Consider the following 13,410-nt stretch of genomic DNA (forward strand, 5'->3'; position numbering starts at 1 on the left):
TAGCTAGGATAATGATTACATATGTATACCTCAAGTTATAATATGATTTGAAAAAGAATATTTGGACAACTATATTTAAATTAGAATGCATCCAAATACTAAGAAAATATAAAAGCAAGAGGATTTTTGGGAAACTCTCTACAACTTTATACATGAAATATAATAAATCCAAAACACTAACAAACAAAAATGGCAAAAGAGTCATCCAGGATGAAATGTTGAAAGAATCTCTAAAACACAAAATTTATTAAATAATTACAATATTAGATATCAATTTAGATTAATTTCTCATCACCTAAAATATAATTCTAATATGTTTCCTTTGGCAAGTGACAAACTGTCAAAGGGATGGCATCCCATGTTGATGAATCTTTTAGTAGTCCAATTTGGAGTAACAATTTTGTTGTTGTAGATAGTGTGGAGGAGCTTGTAGGTAAGAACTTCAATGAGATTGCTCAAAGATATATAAGATCAAAAGAAGAGAGGCCATCTTCAATACCAATTCCTTATGTCTTGAAAGTCCCTATAATTGACATGAAAAAAATTCTCTTGCCTTTTGATAATAAAGAAAGATATCTAAGGAGATGGACATTCTTTCAAAGGCCTCCATAAACTAGGGTTTGTTTCAGGTATCATGAAATTCATTCAGAATACATAGTTAAAAGCCACATAGATTTTTGATAATTGGATTTGTTAGTTTTGCTAAAGATGTAGTACTGATTCTTAGGTTGTGAAACATGGAATTCTACATTCTTTGATAGATCAGATAAGAGGAGTGGCTAATGAGTTCTTTAGCCTTTCCTTAGAAGAGAAAAAAAAGTATGCCCCACAAGGAGGAGATATTCAAGGCTATGGTAATGTGTTTGTGCTTGATGAAGATCAAAAGTTGGACTAGGGTAACTTGATGGGTTTGGCACTTATGCCTCAAAATCTCATCAACTTAACTCTTTGGCCAATCACACCATCAAACTTTAGGTACTGGGTTCATACACTCACTTAAGAAGGTGGTAGTTTGGTGGCTTTCAAAATTATATAGTTACCATGAATTCTAGTTACAATCAATTTTATTGGGGTCTATTTATATTGCTTTGTTAGGCCTTTATATTAAGATCAGTCAGCCAATTCATCTAGATATGCTTAGTCTCTAAGCTAGGTTAAGTCAAACAATGGCTTAATCCTATCCTTGGCCCCAATCTTAAGATGGGTTTGAGCCCCATGCCAATCAGACCATTAGTGCACCTTTGCAACACTAAGCCAAGACCATGCTTGTAGGAAATGATTTTGCATTTTAAATTCTCATTTTTTAATTAATAGTTTTCATCACTACCTAATGCATTTTTTTATAATAATTAACATAAAATGTTTTAAATAATTCTTTGAATTACCATCTAATGATATTTTATTTGGGATTATATAAATATACTATAGAATGTTATCAATCAAGTGGTAAGCATGGCTCAAATCATTCTTAATTAATTCATTAGAATTATTTTGAAGAAGGGTTTGGAGAGGATCCAATGATGATGGAAATAATGAGTTTATAACCACATTATCCTAAACTTGATCTAATTTGAAGGTCAAGGCATCATTCAAAATAAGGTGTCCTAAGTTCCTAACACTTTTTCTTCAAAATGAAGAAAACAAAAGGCCTGCACGTTTAAAAGAATAATAAATAAATTTTTATCCAACCCATTTCTCATGCACTTGTTGGTAATACTTGTGATCTAACAGAGGTAAATGGTATGTAAGCTTTGATATTGGTCACACCACTTAAGTGGAAAGAATGGCTTAAATGATTCTTGATCTATTCACTTAAATGATGTTACAGTTGAGGAGTGATTATTTAAAAGAAAAGTTTGGATGATAATTTATAATATAATTTTTTTATTAATAATTTGAACCTCCAACTAATGAGTTTTTAATATGTGGTTTAGGTGTATATTACAGAGTTATACTATTTAGGTTGAAAGGGTGGCTCAAATGATCCTTAGTCTATTTGTAGAAAACTTAAAATTAAAAAGTGATTATTTTGAACAAATGTTTGGGGATGATCAAATGATGACAGTGAGCACACAAAAACAACAATATGTGACTAAGAAAACCACTAAAATATGTATATGTCTAACAAAAATCAGTAACATGACTAATAATAGTTAATATCTAGTCATTGATAACACTAATAAATTTACTACTAAATGATTTTAGTCACTTATTTGATCATTGACTTTGACCATCAATTTAGTCACTTATTTAGTGGTATATTTAATTACATATTTTGCCGTGTATTTGATGGTTGATTAAGTCACATATTTAGTGATATATTTAGTAGGATATTTAATCACATGTTTAGTAGCATATTTAGTCACATATTTGGCACATATTTGATAGTGTATTTAGTAGCATATGCAATAGTATATTTGGTCACATATTTAGTAAGATATTCAATAGCATATTTAGTCACATATTTGGTAGGTCTACTTGGTCATAATAAGACACAATGAAATTGAACCACCATCCTCTTGCTTGTAAAGAAACTACTCTTCTATTGAGCTAGCACCCTTTAAATAATACATAATAAATTATTATTTGTTTCATTTCATTCTCAATATAGCACCCAAAATGGTTATGGACCTATATGTCTTGAAATGGAGGTAACAATGTAACATCCAATCAAGTTGATAGTTTAAAGGCTCTTTTTATTTCAAAAGAATAATTCAATTTTGTCAAGCTTAAATCAGTGAAAGGAAAAGGGAACTAGGGTAATGGATTTTAAATTTAATAATGGTGTCCAACTTGTTATTAACAATGTAGAAGTGCATGTAGTGACTAGAAGATTGCTTCAAGTGTGTCATCCAAAAATACAATTTGTACTAGATATAGTGTCATTTCCTTAATGACACTTTGCACTTGCCATTGGCATGACACTCCACTAATAGATGAAACGCCACTAGTCATAAATAGATGAGCTAGAAAAATCACACACTAAAATCTTCATAATCCATACCATCCATGTAACTATCAATACAAGAATGTTTGTGTGTGCCTCATTTTTATGGTCAACCACCTCTTACAATTTCTAAAAACTTATCCATTAGCACTAATAATACAATGAGAATATTTACAGCATAGTAAATAATGCAATTGAATAATAATCTCAGTGCACACAAATAACAATTTCTAAAAACTTGAATGTAAAACTAAAATAAAGTGGGACTATTTTTTAGTACTAAATAATGGAAAAAAATGATGTTCTTAGTGCACTAGCTTCTTCAAAATGAGCTAAGATCATTCACAAAATAAAGTACTAGGCTCTATAAAGTCTGCAACAACAAATAGTCTAGAGCTAGACAAGGATAAAAATCTCAAAAACTATGTCATTTAATCCCAAAAGCAGAGTTCTTGCAAAACATTATCCAAAAAATTTAGTTGATAAGTGTATACTGAAAAATATGCAACTAAATCCCAATAAAACATAACATAAGAATAGAAATCATGAAGTCAAGTAGGAAATGATCTAGTAGTGTAGCAGAGCAATTTCCATGTTGATGATGGTTTCAAGATGTATTGGCCTTGCTTTAGAAGATGGTGAATCAATAATAGTGCAGGCTACAATAGTAAAGGTTGGATGGCTGTGAGTTCTGACAAAGTTTAGTTTCTTAGGTAAAGCTTATAAGTCTTGGGTGTATTTTAATTTTCCCATGTTGCATTCCCCACATGACTAGGAAAAAAGGTAGCATGAGTTATTAATAGTTTATCATGTTTAGAAAACAAAAATGCATTAAGTACCTATTGTTGTTGTTGTTGAAAATTTTGTGAACCACCCCTCCTTCCACCTATTCTTTTTCCTTGTTGGATTTTCCTCTATAATTGAAATAGTAGCATAAAATTTTGCATCTATGCCACTTTAGGGTGAATTTTAGGTAGCAACTATTGTTGATGAAAAAAAACTGCAAGCTGCAAGGAATTACAAGAATTAGGGAATTTCTAGCCAAATTAACTCCATGTGAATCGAAATTAAAGTACTACCCATCTAATTTACAAACCTACAGAGGAATTAGGCCATGATGACCATGACCATAGAACAATATTTTTGTGGCAAGCCTTGGAGCACCAGGTTGATATGGTGATAAAGTAGTCAGTATTGTAGGAGTAACTCCAATAGGAGCTCTCATCTAAGAAAACTAAGCCTAGCACAATAATAGATCAAGAATTTACATTGTTTGCAAGTAGTTGAATCTTCTGTGCATATAACAAATCAATATGGGAATCTTGAATTTCCTACCACAAGAACTTTACATACTTGCAGTCTCACCCTTCTCTCTCGTTTTCATTGAGCCAATGTAATATAAAGAGGTTTTATTCCAACCATTTTTCCACTCATCTTAGCAACCTACAATTCATGACAAATACATCATATTCAAAACCATGCCATGCTCCAATGGGTAGCACACAAGAAAAACTAGTTATATACTATTAATTCAAACAAAACATCTAACATGATAATAAATAACATCTTACAACACACATGGCTTCTTCTAGAGAAGAAAAATCCACAAACCCAAATCCCCTACTCTAACCTTTGAGGTCCCTCAACTTAAAAATAGTGGCATGATGTTAAGAAATTAAATACACAAATAAGAACAATGTTTTTCCATGAGAAGCTATAGGAGCTGAATTTAACAACAATGTAATCCACAAGAAAAAATAATAAAATGAGTAGAACCTTAACAATATCATAGTCATGAGAAGGCATACCTTGCAAGATGTTATGGTGCCATATTTTGAAAATATTTCCATTAGCTTTTCATCATCAATGGAATCATCTAGATTTTTCAAATACAAATTAGCACCCTAAAAAATTTCCATTTTTACCTTCCTCTCTTGTTCAAACTTGGTTTTAAATTATACCTCCCTTTCATCCTTTTTCTATGCCCTTCCAACATTCCATTCCTTATCATCATTAAAAAAAAATTCAACTTAAAATGTCAATAACATTAATTTCATTTTAAAAATTAACAAATCCAAAGCCTTCAGATTTTCCATCCACATCCGTCATAATAAGTGCAGTAGTGATGGGGCCAAATTTACTAAAAGAATATACTTAAATTTTAAAACAAGGAATGGTAGAGTTCCATAAGGATATACCCTTATCATCTGCCATATTTGTTCAAGGAAAGGAACATATATTGACTCCATTTTAATTTAATGTTGAACCAAACTAATAAATTGGTAATTACCAAATATTTTTGTATTTTTGTTTTTAGGGTGTTGTGTAACTAAGATTAACTTGTTATGAACTTACATTTTACATTTTAACATGCAGTCCTATCCTTAGGCTATAATATCTACTCAAGTAATGTTTTTTCCATATGGGGAATAAGAAAAGATAGGTTATGAGTTAGTTATGAGTTGATTATGATTTCTTTTCAATTGAGAAAATAGTAAGCCATAAAGAATGTATATCTTATCTCTATTAACCACTTTTGTGAGGGTAATACCAAGTGTCAACATTGAGTGCATTTTTTTGTATTGCACTAAGGTGTGCAAGTAAAGACCAACTTGGGCATACCTTGCAAGATGTTATGGCACCAAATTTTGAAAATAGTTCTATTTTCTTTTCATTGTCAATGGAATCATCGATATTTTTCAAATATAAACTAGCACCCTAAAAAATTTCCATTTTTACCTCCCTCTCTTGTTCAAACTTGGTTTTAAATTCTTCCTCCCTCTCATCCTTTTTATATGCCCTTCCAACATGCCATTTCTTATGATCATTAAAAGTTTTTCCATTCAAACTATTAACAACATTAATTGCATCATTTGCATTTTCATAATTAACAAATCCAAACCCTTTGGATTTTCCATCCACATACCTCATAACAATTGCACTAGTGATGGGACCAAATTTACTAAAAAAAATACTTTAATTGTAAAACAAGGAATGGTAGAGTTCCATAAGGAGATATCCTTTTTCATCTACCATATATTTTAAAGGAATGGAACATATAATGACTCCATTTTTATTTAATGCTGAAGTGAACTAATAAATTTGTAACTACCAAAGCTTCTTGTACTTTTGTTTGTAGGGTGTTGTGTGACTAAAAATAACTTTTTATGAACTTAGTTTTCACATTTTAACATGTAGTCCTATCCTTAGGCTATAATTTCTACTCAAGTAATGTTTTTTCCATCTAGGGCATGAGAAAAGATAGGATATGAGTAAGTTCTGATTTAACTATGATTTCTTTTCAACTAAGAAAATGGTATGCCAAAAAGAAAGTATATCTTATCTTTGTTAACCACTTTTGTGAAGGTAATGCCAAGCGCCAACATTGAGTGTGTGTTTCTGTGTCATACTAAAATTTTTGAATAAAGATCAGCTAGGGAAAACATGTGCTTTGGTCATTGTTAAAAACATTGTTGAAATCTATTTCTTCTTTGGATTATTTGGGAAAGAATCATGGTCTAATTATTATAACATGAATAATCATATTTAGAAGATAGCCAAGATCAAATTTAAAACCTAACTAATAAATTATTTAGTATCTCACAATGACACATTCTATAATTAGGTAATAAAAACCAACTATATACAATTCCTTCTCATAGGAGAAATCACTTAAGCACAGCATCAACATTTTTCATAGTTAAAACTACCTATATTATTCTGCAAAAGAAAAATATAAGGGTAGATCTCTATATTTGAATGTTTTGCAGATAGAATAAAATAGCTATACAAACCCTTAGATCATCTAAAATTTTCCACTTCAAAAGTTTTGTAACCATACTGTAATAATACCTATAAAGAAGACAACAATAATCCAAATAGTTAGACATCTGATAATAGTAGAGCTCAAGGGAATTGAAATTGTCCAAAAATTGAAAGAATTTTATGCAAGGATGAGATTGCTACTCTCTTCCTTCTAGCATTGTGAATTCTTTCCAGACAATAGATGCATCTACATGTTGTTACATAGTGAAGAACAATAACTAATTATTGTTAAAAGGAAAAATGATATTAAAAAAATTGAGAAGTTGAACATAGTATCAAAAATGTTTGAGAAGTAAGACAAACAACTACTAAGAAATTGAATGTCACTTGAATGTAATACAAAGAGAATATTGAGAAACACTAGAAACAAGTCATGAGAAATCCATAAATAAGCACATCACTAAAGAATAAAACTAATTAGGACATAAACTTTAATAGAGTCACCCACCAAGTCACCCCAGTCCAACAAAATATTCTACTTATCAATAATCAATAATTTTGAAAATAAAATTTGCAATAAAATCAAATAATGACAATATTTTCTCAATAAAGCTACTAGATCATAATTTGACTCCTCTGAATTGTTTTAGTTTCTAATTTGCATATATCCAAAATGTTTGAGAAATAAGACAAACAAATACCAAGAAACTGAATGTCACTTGAACATAATACAAAGAGAATATTGAGAAAAACTAGAACCAAGTCACAACAAATCCATAAATAAGCACATCACTAAAGAATCAAACTAATTAAGACAACAAATTTAATAGATCACAGAAATTTTAGTAAGAATATTTGAAAATTATATGCATTGATGTCTAAAGGTTATAGAGAAAACTATACAGATATCTTAATCCAAGCAATTCGGCTAGCTTGACATAGAAAAATGAGAAAAATAAGGCAAAACAAATACTCAGCATAATAGGGTAACTAGTAACCTACAACACTACCATCACTAATAGAAAAAATATTGTAGTTATCAATAATCAATAATTGCAATATAAAATTGGCAAAAAAATCAATTAATGACATGATATTTTCTCATACCATTACATAGAATTGCATGGACATCATTCACCGTCTCCTCTTCATTAGGAAGATTTATGAGAAGCATTATAGGATCTACACTCTTGATAAGATCAAAGTCCTCATATGCTTCATCTGCTTGAAGAGTAACAACCAATTGGGTACTTGCATCAATGCAAAAGTGACTTTCAAAGTATTATAAACTATTCAAAACTATAGTGACAAAGAAGAACTATTGTGCTAAAACAATTACCTTGCCCCACATTAAGTTAGTTTTTATTGCTTCCATGACATCAACAAAAAGTGTCAATGGGAAATTAATTTTATTTTTTCTCACTCAAAAGAGGGGCATCTCAAGGGTCAACAAATGAAACTTCTTAGTCAAAAGGTGGAAGCAGTTCATCAAATTCAAGTAATTTCTAGTACATTTGATTATTTAAAGAATTTTAAAATCAAGTTAAGTATGCATTAGGAGAGAAATATAAGTTGACCAAATGGTTGAAATTTAAGTTTTCTCATGAACAAAAAGAGCTCAAGCCTATATCATCAACTTTGCTAAGTATTTTGTTAGGTGCAAGAATTATGACTTGCCCTTCAACTACATCATCAATAGGATTTTTTTCAAGGAATAGATGATATGAATTCTTGAAAATTTATTGTTGGTGTTTTACTACCTTATATTAATGATAGGGATTTCTTTGAGTTCATGGATGTAGATTTCATAAAAAAATTTGATTGTAATGTCATTTTTGGCAATAGTGAAGATGACATCATCAAATCTAGAAGTTTTGGTTGATTTAGGGTTATATTTATCAACAAAGGTACCCCCAAGATTGATTCAAGATGATCTTGCATTACTACATCCTTTTTCTTTTGATTCTTCTATATTCTTTTTTGAGAATGCCAATATAATTCAAAAGAGAAGATAAATTGAAAATATCCAAAAGGGTGAATCTATTTGTCCTAATTATAATAGTTCCATTGTGGAAGGCTCTGCATTGAATAAAAAAGTTTATCTTATATAACATAGTGTTGGGAAATTGTAAAAGGTAGATGGTATTTTCCCTTATCCTTCATTTTATTCCAAAAAGCTATTTTCTTCACAATCTCTAAATACATTACCTTACTCATCTTTGTCTCTAAAAGAATTTCTTTACTCATCTTTATCTTTGAATACCTTTCCTTCATCACCCTTACTAGACCTTTCAAGTAATTATGATTTCCAATTTTCAAATGCTAACATTAATCCATTAAATGGCCATTCCTTTACTTATTTTAGAAATGGTGCATCTAATTCTTAGTTCAGCATCACTCCTAGACTAGAACAAAAGGATAAAGGAAGCAACAAACAAAACCAGCTAGTGCATCCCTCAAACTCCTGATTCAATTTTCAGCATGATCCATAGTTAAAATTAAGATTGCATCTTCTAGTGTAAGAGGAAGTGACCAATATTAAAAAAAAAAAAACTTGGAACATTATGCACAACATCATAAAGTTGATACTTCTCTAATCTATACTTCATCATCCATCAATAAATTAAGATACATACTCCCTTCATCCTTCTCTAGTCCATACATCATCATCCATACTTTTCTTGTTTCACATTAATCAATTTATTATATCTTATAGTTGATATTCATTCTATTTATTTGACCAATGATTCACTCTACACAAGTTTCCACTCACTCAGAATGTAGGAAAGCACAATATACAATGTGTGCAGGATAATCTGTAAGCAATAGAAGACAAAGTCATGGGGTAGTTAGAACAAAACCTTTATAATGGTAAATGGGCATAAATTAGAAGCTTAGTTGACTCTGGCCCATCATACCATTGGTGCATGATCTAATATTGGGCACATTCAACTCCAGTCAAAGTGGCAACATCATTTACCATAAAAAATTATAAAGAAAGAATATTCTACTCTAGTTAATTTGTAGACAACAACTATTCATGGACAAACAAGTAATCATCTTTTCTAGGGGGTTCATTGTCCTTTGAATATTTCTCAAGAATCTAGTCAATCATTATAAACACAACTAAGAATATGTATCTATAAAGTTTCTTACTAGATTTTAATTTGATTGTAGATCGATGCACAGTTTTGTTGTAGGTATAATCACTAATACCAATGGACTGGTTCACTTCTAGAATCTATAAAAGTTAGTGTAATAATAATAGAGATAAAAAAATATTATTAAAATTATAATTTCCCTTGATCATTTGAGGTGCTTGCATTGATAGATTTTGATGGCTTGTTTACTACAGATAGATTCAATATATATCAAGTGGAAAGGGTGTGGGGATAGATGGTCGTGTCTTTGAATGGAGACATGGACATTCATTCTCACACCCATTTGGAGGTAAGTAATCTTCATGATTTTTTATAGACTTAAATAAGAGTAATCAATATATAAGATTAGTTATGGACTTAAACAACAGTAATCAATATATTACCAATCATTAAATCTGCAACCTTATATAAAGGATAGATTGATCATATCTAAATATCAAAGGGATCAAAATTAGTTTTGGTCATGCCTTAATGATCTCTAAAAATATATATAACATTGGTTTTAGACTGTGAATGATCACATATAACACCTACATATGCATTTATGTATAACACTATGTACATCATATTGTTGTACATATATACATATGTATATGTTGATCACAGTAATGTCAAACCAAAGCTACATGCATTAACAATATCAATACTTTGAGCTGTGGAAGACCCATAATATGGGGCTCAAGCTAAACTATTTGTTTACATATAAATCAGTGGATAAGTGTCACTATATTAGTCAAATCTTCTTATCAATCACTACTTCAAAAAATAGAAATGCCCAATTGTCAGAAGTAGCATTAATTCTTCGATACACTGATTAAAGATTTTTTCTATATAGAAGAAGTCATGATTGAAGGATTTGCAACACTAGATCATGGAGCCTAAAATAACACAAGACCAAGATATATATTGAGCAAATATTTTAAACGTAAAATTGTTAAATCATTTTGGATTTCAAATGATAATCAAACAAAGCAACTAAAATATTGGGTCAATATGGAAAATATGGACACAAATAATAGAAATTAACTTGGATATCTTAAACATATCTATCTCAAACATGCCAATAGATATATATCCATACATCACACCCATGTATATTAATAGATCTATCCATTATTATGCATATTTTTTTTTAAAACTAAGTTCACTAGCTCTTAACAAGATATAGTGAAACCCTTCAACACAAGAGAAGAGCATTTCTTTCTTTCAAAGCACATTTTTAAGTATAATAGACTTAATGCAAAGAGAATAAAATTTTTGTGGAGCACCAAAAATGATACCAAAACACTAAGGAGTAGAACAAATTATCTCAGTATCAAAATATAGAAATCATTAGCAATTTGTGAAAATGTCAAGTTGGGCATTATAAGGTTTAAAATGTACATACAAGATAATGTAATGGGAATTACTAAAATTAGAAAATACATTTTCCTAATGTAAGAAAACTAATTAAGTTTTAATAATTTGGATAACTACCAAGAATTAGTTTCTATATTCTTGTATAAATGTTTTGTGGTGACAAATTTTCAATATGAAAAAAAAAATCAATCTGGGTTGTAGTAGAGTAAAAGAATACAAATCTCTATCTTTTGATGAAGAGGATATTCTCTCTTTAGATGAAAAGGATATGTAAAGAGAGAGAAGGGAAATAATAAAAAGTTCTTAACATTTTGTTTTGTGTATGTTCAACTCTAAATTGAATTGCTCAAAATTCATATGTGGGTTTTTAGATTGCATTCGCAATTGAAATTTACACTTACGTTTTGTTGGTTGGAAAGCTCAAAGGAATAGTGCTACATGATATCAGGCTATAAATTTGATCTCATTGTGTTTGAAAATATCTATTTCCTTTGGGTTTAAATTGAATATTCTTAGTTTGAATCAAGTTGTTCTATTAGTGGACACTAGGACTGATTCATATGCAGGTTACTATGCTCTTTAATTTTTAGTTTCAATTTATTTTAACTGCTATTATATTTATCTTCAAAGAAATTATTTTGGAGTGGCTTAGTTAGAATCAATTTTTCCCATGAATATAATTGCTAAAATCTACATCATATCAATCTTACATAAAGATGGGAAAAAGAAATTGATTCCCACATATTCTGAATGAAAGCATTATGTGTTTGAATTTGGTCTAAAGTATAAAGTGATGACACTTTATTTAATTTGTTCTAATTTCTTATTTTTAAAGAAATAGAACAACTTATATGTTTGATTTTGATTAAGAATTTGAGTTGAGTGCTCACTCAAATTTGAAATATACTTCTAGACATTCGGTGGTTCATGGCCTCCATTTTAAGTAATGGTAAATATTTATAGTAAAAAGAAATGGTCTGTGTGATATTATTTTAATTTGGCCATTTTTGGTCATTAAATTCATCAACTTGGATTCAAGATTTCAGAATTTTAGTAGAGGCCAAAATATGATTTTCTTCAATACTATTGGTGGGCAGAAAATTGACATATTGTTAAAGAAACCATAGAGTTACTTGGGAATTATAAACCCATGCATTATAGATGTTTTCAAATGGCAATGAATTGGTTTGAGTGTTTATTTTAATCAAAGACAAAGTCAATATATTTGATTTTCATGGTCATTAGTTTGGATGTACAAATCAGGTATATGTGTTTGAATGAAACCAATTTTAAAGAATTAAGTTTCTCCTTGTTGGGAAGTCAGAAGTGACTCAAGATTTCTATTGTTAGTCCCTTCCACCTATAGGTAGGGACTAATTTTTTCATTGTAATTTTTTAGCTTGTTTTCTTGAAATGGGTTCCTTTATTACCATTAACCACTTTACTTTAACACTACACAAACTCCTTCATCCTTTAGCTATAAATGATTAGGTGTGGCCTTCAAAACTATTCCATTTTCCCCTCTACAATTTGTTTACAATCCATTTCCATGCTTGTAATGGTGGGGAGCCTATTAGGGATTTTCTCTCAAACTCCAAGTTTTCTTCTACTCTCCTCACCTTCGGTTGTGTTCTATTGGAGAGGTTCCTCTACATACATAGGAGCCTCTTTTTCCTGTATCTATGGAGACCAATCAAGATTTGGGTGCATCTGGTTTAGTTGTGCTCAAAACATGGACATAATTTGTGGCTTTCATTCTTATTTCTCATTCGTGTACAATGACTCTTCTCTGCTTCCTTTCTTATGAAGTGTTCATTGTTGGACATGATATGTCATGGCATGGTGTTATATTTGACCATCGATAGTTGGCAGTCTTGTTCAAAATCTAATTTATTATCTTTTATCGATTCATTTTTTTAAAGCCCTTGTTTTTGTTTTTGTATTTTTGCCCACACTATGTGCACTTGGATGCCTTTAAAGATATGCATGATTATCAAAATCCCATCTTCAGCCTAAGCTTGGCCCTCTAATGAATGCTCAAATCCTTTGGCTACCAAAGACAACCTATAATAAGGCCCTATCATGTTGAGGTATCACATCACTACAAAGGTGATTGATTGTAATACATAATAAGTTTAGTGTATCATATGCATCCCTTCTTCCCTCTAAAAAATCTAC

At 30.2% G+C, this 13,410-nt stretch overlaps 1 pseudogene; it reads left to right on the forward strand.

Annotated features, from left to right (window-relative positions):
- Positions 1–345: 345 nt before the first annotated feature.
- LOC149545490 (protein LATERAL BRANCHING OXIDOREDUCTASE 1-like) overlaps positions 346–13,410 on the forward strand; it is a 104,707-nt pseudogene continuing 91,642 nt past the window's right edge.

This window comes from Cupressus sempervirens, chromosome 7, assembly GCF_028749045.1.
Source record: "Cupressus sempervirens isolate cs-2001-9-10 chromosome 7, ASM2874904v1, whole genome shotgun sequence".
Lineage (NCBI taxonomy): Eukaryota > Viridiplantae > Streptophyta > Pinopsida > Cupressales > Cupressaceae > Cupressus > Cupressus sempervirens.